The 14091-nt window shown below is 46.5% G+C and overlaps 6 non-coding genes across 6 annotated transcripts; 1 reads left to right on the plus strand and 5 right to left on the minus strand.

Moving 5' to 3' along the window:
* Positions 1–3518: 3518 nt before the first annotated feature.
* TRNAV-AAC (transfer RNA valine (anticodon AAC)) lies at positions 3519–3591 on the minus strand. The gene has a single exon. It is a non-coding gene; the product is annotated as a tRNA-Val (tRNA).
* Positions 3592–5913: 2322 nt separating this feature from the next.
* TRNAP-UGG (transfer RNA proline (anticodon UGG)) lies at positions 5914–5985 on the minus strand. Its single transcript has one exon. It is a non-coding gene; the product is annotated as a tRNA-Pro (tRNA).
* A 3276-nt stretch (positions 5986–9261) lies between these two features.
* Positions 9262–9334, minus strand: TRNAT-UGU (transfer RNA threonine (anticodon UGU)). Its single transcript has one exon. It is a non-coding gene; the product is annotated as a tRNA-Thr (tRNA).
* A 2638-nt stretch (positions 9335–11972) lies between these two features.
* Positions 11973–12054, plus strand: TRNAL-AAG (transfer RNA leucine (anticodon AAG)). The gene has a single exon. It is a non-coding gene; the product is annotated as a tRNA-Leu (tRNA).
* Positions 12055–12763: 709 nt separating this feature from the next.
* Positions 12764–12836, minus strand: TRNAV-AAC (transfer RNA valine (anticodon AAC)). Its single transcript has one exon. It is a non-coding gene; the product is annotated as a tRNA-Val (tRNA).
* Positions 12837–13820: 984 nt separating this feature from the next.
* On the minus strand, positions 13821–13892 carry TRNAP-UGG (transfer RNA proline (anticodon UGG)). The gene has a single exon. It is a non-coding gene; the product is annotated as a tRNA-Pro (tRNA).
* Between the last annotated feature and the right edge of the window lie 199 nt (positions 13893–14091).

Here is a 14091-nt window from a genome sequence, read left to right on the forward strand (position 1 = left end):
CTCACATTGGCGGCCCATGTTCATCTTGGAATCAATAATGACTCCAAGATCCTTTCCTGCCTCTGCACTGACGAGAAGGGAGTTCCCCATCCTGTAGGTCTGCTGCTGGTTCTTCCTCCCCAGGTGCAGCACCTTGCACTTGTCAGTATTGAATCTCATCCTGTTCTCATCCGCCCACCCCTGTAACCTGTCCAGATCTAGTTGCACCCTGTCCCTCCCTTCTAGTGTGCCCACCTCTGCCCACATCTTAGTGTCATCTGTGAATTTGACCAAGGCGCTTTTCACCCCCTTGTCCAAGTCACTGATGAAGATATTGAACAGTGCGGGCGAGGACCGAGCCCTGGGGAACCCCACTGCCCACATCCCTGTGGCAAGCCTGTGTTATAATAGTTGCATAACAATGCAGTTTGGGATCAAGGCTCCCTCTAAGGTGCACATGTGCGCAGCTGCACACAACTAAAAGTGTGGCTGTGCACAGCCTTTTCAAGGCCGCGCACCAGGAAAGGCTGGAGCCAGAGCCTGGCGCGGGCTCCCCGGCTCCAGGGAAGTGCTCCGCTCCCCCGCATCAGGGCCGGGGAGTGGAGCAGTTTTCCGGAGGTGGTGGAGCCCGCTCCAGCCCCCCGCGCCAGCCTCCATTCCTGCCTTGCCTCACCTTGGGGAGAAGACACTGCCTGCCCCAGTGAGGCTCTGCTGGCTCCAGGACACTGTGGGACACGCACCCCGTCCGCTGCTTCTTAGAGGGAACATTGTTTGGGATTTAAATTACTTAAGAACAAAGACAGGGCAAGAATTTCAAAAGTAATTAGTAAAGACTGTCACTCAAAATTAAGAGCCCCCTTTTTTTTGAAAAATCAGCCAAAAGTTTAGCTTCCAAAAGACAGATAACAAAAGGTGGGATTTTCAAAAACACTTTAGGTGAGTTAGGAGCAAAAGTCCCCAGGGCCTTTGAAAACCTCAGTCCAATGAATTAAAAAAATATTAGCAGCCTTGTCCCACAGTGAGAGAGAGATTGATGGTCCTTGATAGTCCAGTGAAAGGATGCTCCCAAAACAAAGGCACATGCACACCCATAGCCAGACTTCCCTGACTTCTGCACACAGAGCTACTGTAGCTGCCCTGGCGAGGACGGGGGCTGCAGAAACGAGCTGCTGCTCCATGTGTGGGAGGACTTCACTAAATCAGTGACCACAGAAGGCGATGGCTGGTTGTGCCAGATTTCCTGCATCACCTATGGTCAGGACCACAGCAAGGAAGCAGCCTGTTGTCCACAGTTCCTGAAGCATCTGGCTAAGGAGCAGTTTAAGTCAAATCTATGAGCAACCAGAAGTCTGGCATGAGAACAGAAATCCTGACCTAACCTAAATTTTATACATAGTAGGAATCACTGAAGGCAGTTACCATCCTGACTAAGACAGGCTGAGAAAGCATCAGTATTCATCACAGGCACCCACAGAGATAGGATTTTTTTTTTTAAATGATGCAATACTCTACTTGGATTGCAACTTTCATTGTGCAATGTTCAAACAGTCCACGCTGTGGCAGCAGAAGGCAATGGATGAGCTCTAGAGCAGCTGTAACAGGGCTGCTTAGGAGCCCTACTAGATGCATTTTGAAAGGCAAGTCAGGTTTGAAGAGGAGGCAGCCAAGTTGCAGATCCAAGGTGAGAAGAATACAAGCAAGAAGAGGCTGGTGCCTGCACCCTTGACTGCATTTTTAACCCCACACATGAGTTTTCTTTATTATGTTGAGCCACTTTAGCTTGGTCAATAATAGTTCAAACAACAGAAGCCATGTGCATACATAGGCAGAAGCAGCAGAGTTGTCATGTATAATTGGCCACAGTGGGTGTGGATTTAAGGTGCTTTTATATCACTATAGCAGTGTTCACGTGGGGGATTTTAGTGCTATGACTATTGGGATATATATAATTCTGGAAAGTTGAAAGTTACAACACAATAACAACACCAGTCAGGGATGCAGGGGGGGGGGGGGAGTGTGTGTGTGTGTGTGTGTGTGTGTGTGTGTGTGTTCCCTCCCCCCCCATCCCTGACTGATGTTGTTATTATGCTGTAACGTTCAACTTTCCGGAGCGAAGGGGCGGCAGGAATCAGGAAATTACTATTTCTTTAAAAATTCTGAAGCGTATTCTTGCGATTTTGCTGAAAATATCTTTTCACTTAAAAACTGAACGTTTTCTTTTAAAACCTGAAAGCGAAATCATGTTCTCTTTTCGGTTATCAAGATATTAGCCTCTTTCTCTGTGATTATAGATGGTTGGAATCTTTTTTAATGTAAAAATATCATGGAAGGTTTTGCCTTAAATTTTTTTCGGTGAAACACACACCGAATCTTTCAGGTGTTGCTTTATTGAAAAAAGATCCCTGAAACAATCAAGATTGCTTTTTGTATTTTTAAGTCAAATTTTCACTGAAATCCCCCAAATTTTCAGTGAAAATCATTTTTTGTGAAATTTTTCATTTTGTGGAAATGGTGATTTTTGTGTCTCAGTGATCTATTAGCAATACCCAGGGTTCGAATTACACTTTAACACTTGGGAGGTGTGTAGGGGGGTCTGCAAAAAAATTCAGCCGGTTCATTGATTAACGAGTCGACTTAAGTAAAGGAGCAATTGGATCAGAGCCCCCTGCCCCGGTATGATTTTCAAATCTTACAGGGGGTCTCTTGGGGGGAGGGGAGTCAGCCCCCCTGAGGTTCATTGTTCACCAACAAGATTTTTTTCTTCTAAAAAAAATTCCAACCCAAGCCATTTATGTCACCCTAGTTCATTCTTATCAAACCACTGTCAAGCAAGCCTGTGTCTTACTCTGGCTGGATTGTGAAGTCGTGAACTTAGCATGTACCAGGAGGAGGAGGATATGGAAGTACAGGACATTGAGCTGCTTTAGGTTCCCTACATACTCTCTCTGGACCCATAGTTCTCCCCAGCTCTAGGGTGATCAGGAGAAGTTGAGAGCAGTTGTTAGCCACATAGCTACTGTGTCTGGTGCAACCTCCTTAGCTAGGCACTGTTTTATCTTTTCTGTTGGGTTTCTTCTTGCCTTCTGCTCTAACTCCACAGCAAATAGCCCATGAGAAACAAGTCCACAGTACTGTATTCATAGAAAATGCAGATATTTCCTGTGTATCCAAAAGGTTGAGTCTGTGGCGCTGAATTTTATGCACTGACTTCTGGAAAGGGTTCCTACCATTTGATCCCACAGTTCAGAGCAAAACCAAGTGCACTGGCTTCTTTTCATCAGCTGTTTCCACGCTGTCTTTCATTGTTCATATGTATGCTAAACAATTGATCAGCATGGATTGGAGGCCAGGTAACTTGGACTCATCCTCCTTAGCTTGGCTCACACCGTTGTTTTAAGCTCAGACCATGTTTCACATTGCATATAGATAAATGTATGTATATATACATCTATTTGTATGTATGGTTACATGAACATATTTTGTTGAACCTATAAAATTCACATGATCTTTACAGCCCCCCCAAAAAGCTCAATACAGCATGTTTCTGCCTGGTTTCGAACCAGGGACCTTTTGCGTGTTAGGCAAACGTGATAACCACTACACTACAGAAACCCACTTCTTCTACTTTTCAGTCATTATCCTCTACATGTTTTCTTCTGGCCTGCATTAAGTGTGTGATTAATTTTTGCATTGCCTGAATTCAAACCTGGTGTTCAAGAGCTGACAGTGGTTGAACAAATCAAGGCATGTAGTACCCCGCTCAAGCTTCCCCTCCCTCAAGTAGCCCAAGCCCCCCAAACCTCTTCTTATGGGAAGCTCCAAGATCACGGGTATCTTCTGGCCTCCCTAGAGCCCCCTTGAACCTTGAAATCCCTGTAGGCAGCTCCAAGCAGTGTCCCCCAACTTGCAGTTTCCTCATAAAAGTGACCCACTTTTGAAAAAGCCCCCACCTGTCTCATGTTCATGCATTGCCCCTCTGTGCCCCAACTCCTTCTACCATCCCTCCATCTCTGCCCCTTGCAAGATCCTCTACTGCATCATCTGCTCCTTCCCTTACCAGATGCTGGCCCCAAAGCTCAGGGTGGGAATCCTCCCCAGTCACTGCAATAAAATTAACATCAACCCCCTGCATCAGGAACGCTGTGTGCCCCCAGAAGCTGGGTGGGGCACGATGAGCTACTGCACGCGGTGGCGGTGCTGTCAGCGGCGTTAGCATAGCAGCAGCAAGTAGTGAGCACCCGTAGGCGGCCACAGAGCTGGCAGTGGCAGTGGCGGGGAGTGGGGAGTGCCAACCGGCAGTTGGCGACTACCCACAGACACCGCTGGCAGCATCGGTGGCAGCCAGCAGCGATCAGGGGCCTCCTACAGATGCCACCGGTGATGTTGGCGGCAAGAGGAAGGGGTGGCAAGCGGTGACCACCCACTGGCAGTGTTGGCAGCGCCTTTTTGCAGGGGGTGCATTGCCATGCTCAGGGGGTGCACATGCACCTGCATGCACCCCCTACACTTCGCCAATGTGTCACCAATGCCGTGCATCTAACTGAACCTCTTCTTCCCCCAGTGGGCATGTAATGCCGGGGAAAGAGACCACCCTCACCCTCCTTTCCCCCTTGATTCTGATCCTATAAGGCGCTGGTTGTCAACCTTTTTTGTACCAGGACCCATTTGTAAACATCGATGGCCAGTCCCCACCCAGGGCCCCTCACTCCCACCCCTCTGTCTCCCACCTCCCGTCCCCAGCCCCCAGTGTGTGGGGCAGCGGGTGGGTATGTGGGGTGGGGGTTGGGGGGGCCCAAGAATCCCCTTGCAGGGCAGTTTCCCACATTTTTCTTCTTTAAAAGGGTAAGCCAGTTTTAAAGATTTCAATGCATTTTTTAAAGTTTGCCCATGACCCTTTCATATATTCTTGTGACCCACTTTTGGGTTGTGATCCATGGGTGGAGAAATGCTGCTATAAGGAACCTGCACAAGCTGCCTGCTCTGATTCACAATTCCCTACTCCCTCTTTACAGCAGGACCTGGCAGGAAAGGGTGGGAGAAGTTCCAGCAGGAGAGAAGAACAGGATCTGGCAAAGATACAAGAAAAAGAAACCAGGACAACAACCAGATCTACTTTTTTTTTACCCCTCCCCCTGCAATTTGAAAGCCTAGGCACTTACTAACACGTCTGCTGGGAGGAATTCGCTTTGAAAACCCCTTGATGAATGAACGTGTAATTGTCTTAACAGGGACTTGCCTGATAGGACTCTGAAAAGCTGCCTCGATCTGTTAGAAAATAGCAACTGCAATTAAGAGTTGTTCTTTAAATAGCGTGGGAGGAGGAAAGGGCAGAAGAGTAATGATACCAAAAAAAAAAAAAAAATATGTGGCAAAGCTCCAAGAGCTGAGCAAAGCACTGACTGCAAAAGCCCCAGCCACAGAGACTCGGGAATAGGCATCTACTTCACTTCCCCGCTCTGTTTCCTGAGGAAGGGGAGGAGTGGGGGCTGTTGAAAGGAGAAGAGCGAGCTACAGGTCTGCTGGGGACATTCATCAGACCCCCTACACCACGTATCCCCCAAGGTTAGGGATTCCCTTTTCCCACCAGAGAGATCACTTCCAAAAGTACGGATCTTGCAAATCACACAGTGAAATCCCATGCATTGTGTGTGGTCTAAAAGTGTTGGAGATTTTTAAAGATATCCAGGTTGTAGCCATATAGAGGCTAAAGGAATCACTAACTGGTGCCAGAGGTGATATTTTTTATTAGACCAACTAGATGTTTGCAAAAGTTATTTGCAAGCTTTTGGGGCACAGACACGCTTGTTCAGGCAGAGCAGGGAAGTCTGTAAAAGTTCTCCTAGGTGGAAATGAAACTTTGTGTTTCAAAGGAGAGTTGAAGGCGGGGGAAGAGCTCTAGATTTTTAAAAACGTGAAGAAGTGGGAGTAAAAAGTGGGCTCGTCCGGGATTTGAACCCGGGACCTCTCGCACCCAAAGCGAGAATCATACCCCTAGACCAACGAGCCACCCATGCAATATAGCTAACCAGTAGCCTTTAAAAAGTTGTGAAAGTTTCTGAGTTTCGTTTTCTCTTGCAGTTGGCTGATTTCCTGATGTGTCCCCAGGTCTATTGGCACACCACAACCCTGGCTCTTGCTTCTTCACCCTTATTCCCCCCATCTTCCAGGCCCACAGTCTTCACTTTCTAACCCTTCTCTGCAGCTCTCAGCTGGAAGCAGTGTCACTACCCCAACTGCTTCATTCTCAGTCAGAAAAAAACCCTCTGTCTACACACAGGCTATGGATAAGGTGGAAAATGCCAGATCCACTTGCACAATAAACCCAAGTTTGCTTTTGTAATTAATATTGAACACGAAAGACTCTTCAAAATAAGTATTATTTAAATACACAAGCAGGTTTATCCAAAATAACTTACCTTAGTTATCAAGAAGAGAGTGTGAAGGGGAGTGACGGGCAAGTAACACAGGAGGTTTATTCATCAAACCGACAGTAAACTTGGGAAGTGACAATTCCTGGCCTCTTCCCTCCCCCACCCCCCTTTTAATTATAATATATCCTCCAAGCTGTATAACAGGGGAGGGCAATTATTTCAGGCAAAGGGATGTTTACTGAGTTTTGGCAGGCCATCAGGGTCACATGACAGGCAGTCGGGGGGCAGATAAATATTAATTTTGTAATTTTTTTAGGGGCCCTGCAGGCCGGATAAAATGGCCTGGTGGGCTGCATCTGACCCACAGGCCACATTTTGCCCACCCCTGCTGTATAATGTACCTAAGTCTAGCAGCTATTGCCACAGGCCAAGTGCACATTGTGTAAGCAAGTCTGAGAAATGGGTTACAAAGACAGATGGTGATAAATGGTAGTGCAGGAGCACCCACAGGAGCCCCTCTCACAGAATAAAACCTTGCTGTGCTGTGCAAACAATGAGCAAAAGGGTAGTCATTGCCCCAAAGAGCATCCCATTCCAGTGCAAGGCACAAGGCAACTGATGGATATGGAGGGGTCAGCACAAGGAAACCGACTATATAGCTTATAATACTCACAATACATAGTCTTCACCTTTTTCTCCACTTTTTGCAAAACATGTTATTTAAAAGCTCTTAGATAAAGGACCTATTTTGCTAAACTCCAAGACAACTTTGGAAACAAAGGCCTTTTACCCAGAATGTAAAGAAGGAAAAATGTTGTCTACATTAAGTCTGTAATATTGTTTGTCGAGATACAAATCTCTCACATTTTTTGCCAACACATATTAGGCCTATACAAAAAACAAAAGGTCCCAGTCCTACACTCTTTGGAAAATCAGTCTTCACCGTGATTGGCTTTTTTAAGTGTCTCATATGACTGGAAAATATATTTAGGGAAGTATTTATTTCCTGTATTATTTCCTTTAGGGGAATAATACTGCTGTACAAGACCTATTGCTGAAAAATTCCTTTTCAGGAAACCACGATGTGGATTATTTTTCTAGAGGGGAACAGGATTTTAGGGCAGAATGCTTATATATATGGATGAAAGACCGAAATGCTAGCCGTTGCCTGAGCCCACATTGCCACATCTACACGAGCAGGGGTGTGCCCTGCTAGGTGCCAGCTGTAGCTGAACCAAAGGGATTCGAATACCTCCTCAAAAGTCAAGTAGTCAATTGTTGTATTTTTTGTCATGCTACTGTAACTGTCTACTGAAAAAATCCAAGACCAAACTACAAATAAGTGGTCTTCATCCTGTCTATCCAGGAGCCATTATGAGTCTCTTATCAACTGGCAGAAGGCAGGACAGGATAGCACCTAACAAGCTAACTAGTTCAGAGAACTGTAAACTTTCATAGATGACAGCCTGGATTATTTTCTGCCTCCTCTGCTCTGTGCCAGGGAGTTCTGGGCCACTGTTTGGGGGACAGGAAGAAACATCATCATCCTACAGTATGTATATTTTACCCAGCCTGCCTCTCTAACTTCTTAGAAGAAAAGCTAATATTTTAAGTTTCCCTTGCTAGCCAGCTGGTTAAATCCCTCAGCTGTGATGGTTTAATACTTAACCAATGAGTCAAGTGACTATCTTTAGCCACTCTTGTTGCTGTAATTTGGCAAGAGGAGATATGAATGATGCAAAGCAAGGGGCAGACCAACTAACACTATTGCCAACTCTCATGATTTTTGAAGTTTTTAAAGTCTGCGCTTCAGGAGTGTGAAAACCTTAGCTCTTTCTTATATATATGTATGCTGCACATTACATGATAAATGTTGCTTTGTTAGTTTTTCACAAATATTCTGCAAGTGATTAAAGTTTAATTTTCATAAATCTGCCACTGAAATGTCAGCTTTTCTTCTAGTGTCTTGATGGTCTAAAGATATAGGTAGACAAGGTTCTTTGGGTAAATGTGATATGTTTTATCAGACCAAATAGTTGGACTTTTTTTTATTTGTAAGTCTGTTATATATATACATACACACACACCCCGCTGCCCCTCTTCCCCACCTCCTTCGGGTCCAACCCTGCTACAATGGAGGGGCTCCTGGTTTTCCGCAGTTGGCACCACTGCTTGTATAGTGCTCTACCCACTTTTTTCTTCTTTTTTTTTTGCCTTTGTGGAAGTTGGGTGGAGGGAGCTGCCGCATGGGAGGCTGCAGGAGGAGGCAGCGCCAGTGGATGGGGCTCCCTTTTGAACTCAGCTGGCTCTGCTCCCAGCTGCCCGGCCAGTGCAGCCAATTGGCACATGCGCACTTGGGCCAAAGTGTTACAGACAGACAGACAGACAGACTGACTAAGCCTGTTATTGTATTAGAATAAAATAAAGAGATAGGTGTTTCACATTCTCAAAGTGTAGACTTTAAGAACAACGCCAAAAATCATAAGAGTTGGCAACATGGAACTAAATAGTTAGAAAAAAATGTCTTTGCAAGGTTTTGGATACAAACACCCTTCTTCAGGCACAGGGAGGGTGACTCTCGAGGGTGACTCTCCCTGTGCCTGAACAAGGGTATTTTACCCAAAAGCTTGCAAAGAAAAAAAAATCCAGCTATTTAGTTGGTCTAATAAAAGATGTCACATTTACCCAAAGAACCTTGTCTGCCTATGTCCTTAGACCAACACAGCTACAACCAATACCTTAAAAGACAAGCTGACATTTCAGTGGCAGATTTATGAAAATTAAACCATAATCATTTGCAGAATATTTGTGACAAGCTAACAAAGCAACATTCATCATTTAAGATGCAGCCTGACCCAATAATGAAGAAGGATGGCAAAGAAACTGTGCTGATGGAAAAAAGGCTCCTAGAAGGCCCCAGTGAGATTTGAACTCACGACCCCTGGTTTACAAGACCAGTGCTCTAACCCCTGAGCTATGGAGCCAACAAACTCAGGATGTCCTTTGCCCTCTCCTGTGAATTAAATGATGGTTCACTAGCTTTGTGGTCTACCTGAATTTGGTAGTAAAGACTAACAGTTCCCAGTACCAGTCATACAACCTCGTTTCACTTTCTGTTTTCCCTCTCTAGCATCAGCTTTAATCCAGACCAAGGAGGACTCAGGCCAACTACTTGTAGGTTAACTTGTGCTACTATTTTGCTGTCTGCTGTGAGAAGAATAGGATTTGCAACATTGGGAGCAGAGACATCCCAGCCTACCTCACACATCAGAGGATACTTGTGCAGGAGTCCAGATTTCCTCAGGTTTCTCAGTTGGCTTGGGAGCTGTTGCTTGGGAAGCTTTATCAAAGCCAATGGGCTGGTCACTTGTTGCTGATTTTAAGCATAAAACCTTTTGGGGAACAGCTTTTAGGAGTTCAGACATCTCTTGCACTCACCCCTCCCTTAACACACACGGTGTAGGTGTAGGGCATAAATGCAAGTAGACATGAGACTTATTTGAGACTTCCTATACCTGAAGAAGGGTGATTGCACCCAAAAGCTTGCTAAGAGCTTTTTTTTCCAACTACTCAGTTGGTCTAATAAAAGAGATCACATCTACCCAAAGAACCTGGCCTGCCGGTAGACTTTAAAGGAGCTTGTCCACATAACAAAGTTTTCTTTGCTAGCCAGATGGTTAAATCCTTTAGCTGTGATGGTTTAATACTTAACCAATGAGTCAAGTGACTATCTTTAGCCATTCTTGTTGCTGTAATTTGGCAAGAGGAAGATATGAATGATGCAAAGCAAGGGGCAGATGCATCTGATTTGGCCACAGCATCCAGGAGAGAAACAGCCTTAAGACATCCTCCTACTAAGTCTTAGGAGTGCAATGCCAACATTGTTAATACATGTTATCTAACACTCGAGGGGAGAGGAAACAGCATTTAATTATATACTCTACTTAAATGGCCTCTGTTATTATAATACCTAAACACCTGACAGTTTTTTATTATCCTTCTCCTCACTGCACCGCAGGAGATGGGGAAGGACTGTTAGTTATGTCACAGATTTGTCTAAGGGCTTGTCAACAAGCCTCAGATGATAGAGCAGGTTATTTTACCTAGAAGTCTCATAACCTAGTGATAGCATAATGTGAGTATAATAGGGCCAGGCTGGTGGACTTGAAAAAAGATGCCCTATATTCAATCAGGTATCCAGGTTGTAGCCATACTGGTCTAAAGGCAAAAAGAATATGTTCAACCAAGTACTGATCAAATTGTGAGCTTTTTCTATCCTCATGACATTTAAAAGCAGAAGCTTCCAAGCAGAGAGTAACATATACCATGATATCTGATACTTTAAAAAATATCCAGGTCAGCTTAACTCTGTCAATCATATTAACAAGCTGGGCCTAGTTAAAGGAACAACAGGAGTCTTTTAGCAATAGAAAACATGACATATGAATCAGGGGGGGCTTGGCAAGAATTAGGGGTCTTTGCATCAGCCTACAAGGTTAGCTGCTGGCAAAGCAATGAAGAAAAAGGCATCAAAAGAGGGAAACAGTTTGAGAGAAGAGGCTGGAGAAAATCGAGGACAGTGCCCAACTAGGGGTGCAGAGAGGATAGTAAATAATGTAAAGGTGAATTAGCTACAGAAAGTGGGAAACTGAGATTTTCTCCTTTCTTATGTTGTTTAGTAAAATTATTAAACTACTCACCAAACATTGCCATCATTAGCTAATATTTATTGGAGTGGGAAAGAGTAAATCACAACAGTGACAACTGATATCAGCAGGGGGGAAAATGTAGTTGATTACGCTGATGATGGTGATGATGATCATACCAAATCCACCATGAAAACCTTTAAAAACTGGGAATGAAGCAAACTAGTCCACTCATGCAAAAAGTCTTCTCTGGATAGCAGTGATGACTCCAAAAGTTATGTTTCCATGAGCAAAGCCTGAAAAAATTCTGCTGTGTTCAGTCTAGACACTGGCCAAGGCCATGAACAGGGGATATAAAAGTACCAGTAATCTCTTTAAGGGGTGTAGGTTGTACCCATTTTGGTCTAAGCACATAGGCAGACAAGGTTCTTTGGGTGAATCTGATCTCTTTTATTAAACCAACTTAAACAGTTGGAAAAAAAAAATCTCAGCAAGCTTTCAGGTTTAAAAACCCTTCGTCAGGCTGAGGAAGGAAGCCTAAAAGACATCAGAGTCACTCAAAGAACCTTGTCTGCCAGTAATCTCTTTAATACATTTAAGTAACAGTGATGTCAAAAGATAAGCCTGATTAAATAGTAAGCCACTCTTGTCTGAGAGATGTTAGGTGGGAAAGCATTACTGCCCCCAGATGTATGATTTTCTTCTTGTTCTTGTTATCCAGAGCTACTCAAGGTGCTAACGGTGAAGAAGGATAAATGCAGGGGAGCTGTTACATTAGAGTACAGATAACAGGCTACTGGAGTTGTGCTTCTACTGATTTTTATTACTTGCTAGCTAGCTAAAAAAAAGATTCAGCTCATGAGGTGTCCGATTAGAATTCCACTTTAATGATCCAACCAAAAACAAATAGAAAAGGTTTGCAAATAGTCATTCTAAGAAGCAATGAGACAGGCAGAGTGCAACCCTGTGGCATTGTGGTAGCGTGGCCGAGCGGTCTAAGGCGCTGGATTAAGGCTCCAGTCTCTTCGGGGGCGTGGGTTCGAATCCCACCGCTGCCAGCAACCCTTTTTCAGTTTTCCCCCGCTGTTCTTTATCATTTCTTTCCATGTCCCCAACAGGCTCCCCCTGAAACCTCTAACTAGAGAAATCCCAGTCACAGAGCTGATTACAGTTTGCTTTACAGCTGTTTGATCTGTACTCCCAGAGAGCACACAAGACAATTTGTAGCTGACAGGAAGCCCATGTGTGCAGACCCGTGAGGGAGGGCCAAACATGATGTGAGTGGCAGATCGCTGCCCAGGACAGCTGTGGAGTCACTTCCCAGGCATGGCAGGAGGGAAGAGTGACTCCAGCAGCTGGGACCTGTGACTCCGGTGATGTTCCCAGGACCTGGTGCCCGCATCTCCTTGGCTTCCCTGCAGGAATGACAAATGCCCCCAGCAGTTTCCCTTCTGCCCCCTAAGAAGCCTGCTTTGCATGGGAAAGCTTCTCTAACTTTATCCCAAGGCTACACAGTTGGTCCAGTAAAAGATATCACCCCCTTTCCCCCCCATCCCCTCCTTCTCACCCTACACATTTAGCAAGCCCCTGTCCTGGACTCTGCGCTGCACAACTGTACACCAGTTGGCTCTTCTCTCTCTCTCTCTCTTTGACCAGACCTCTTTTAGGTAGGAACAGGTGTCCTGCACTAACACTCTCAAATATTTTTCTCCCTTTATCATCAGTATTACCCAAAATCGGGATTAAATAAGGAAAAAAACTGGTTCTTGTTTCTGCCCGGTCTCGAACCGGGGACCTTTCGCGTGTTAGGCGAACGTGATAACCACTACACTACAGAAACCCACCTGCCCAGGGTCTCTGCCTCTGCTCTCTTCTCACCTTGTGAGCTGCGGCCGGTCCTGCTTGCGTGTACCCGGGCTCGGGTGTCCCAGGCCTCCGGGGCAAAACCTTCAGTTTTGAGTCCTTATTGCTGGTGTTTCTGCTCCTATCTCGGTAAAGCATAGGTTGCCAAATGTTTGCATAACTGTGTGACTGTTTTGGGAAACTGCAGGTGTGTGTAAACACACACATATGTATACGTACATGCATACACTGGTATACACTAGTCTGCTGTCTGGCTAGCACTTATATATATATATATATATATATATATATATATATATATATGTACACACACACACACACACACACACACACACTAGCAAATTGCCCATGAAGAAAGCCGGGGGTGGGTGGGGAGGAGCCCCATGTCCAGCCCCCCCCCGCTTTCAGGCCCGTGCAGGGACGCACCCCTCCCCGCAGCATTTCCCTGTCTCAGGAGCCCCCTTTGCACTCATCGATCCTCCCCCTTCGGGCATCCCGCCTCCTTTGCGAGGAGCATCGCCCTCTGCGCAGCCGCCCCTTGCTGCTTGAGGCCGGCTGGCCCTCCCTCTTGCCCACACCGGCCCCAGACCCCTCGCCCTGCCTGCCACAGCCCCAGCCAGGCCGTGCCTTGGAAAGCCCTCCGGCCCCCTTCTCTGCTTGCAGTCCAGCGAGCCCTTCCCCGGCTGCCCCGCGGCCCCCTCTTGTGCTGCCGGCGCCCCGGGCGGCTGCTATTCCCGGCTTCTCCTGCCCTGGGCAGCCCCGGGACGGGACGGAGCGGAGCGGGGGCAGCGAGGGGCGCAGTGCAGCAGGGGAACGTGGCCGCTTGGGAGCGGGGCGGGCAGCCAGGAAACACCGCGATTCCCGTGAGCGGCGGCGGCTCCCGGGCAGGTTGCTCTGCTCCCGAAGTGGGCACGGCTTTCAATTGTCGGGAAAGTTTTAAGGGGGAAAAAAATAAAAACTTGGGCTCGTCCGGGATTTGAACCCGGGACCTCTCGCACCCAAAGCGAGAATCATACCCCTAGACCAACGAGCCAGCTGGGAAATAGGCTGCTCTCGCTGCACTTGAGTGCTGCCGCTGCCTGGTGTGACTTGGCCCAGCCTGGCTGCTCCCCCGCCGGCTGCTCCGGCCCCATTGCCCTGCGCTCTGCACTCCCTCGGGTGGATCCACTGCCCCCAGCCCGTGCAGCCGTGAGGGGAGCCACCTCCGCTCCCAGCTGCAACAGCAGCAACCT

The sequence above is a fragment of the Alligator mississippiensis genome, chromosome 11, assembly GCF_030867095.1.
Source record: "Alligator mississippiensis isolate rAllMis1 chromosome 11, rAllMis1, whole genome shotgun sequence".
In the NCBI taxonomy this organism is placed as follows: domain Eukaryota; kingdom Metazoa; phylum Chordata; order Crocodylia; family Alligatoridae; genus Alligator; species Alligator mississippiensis.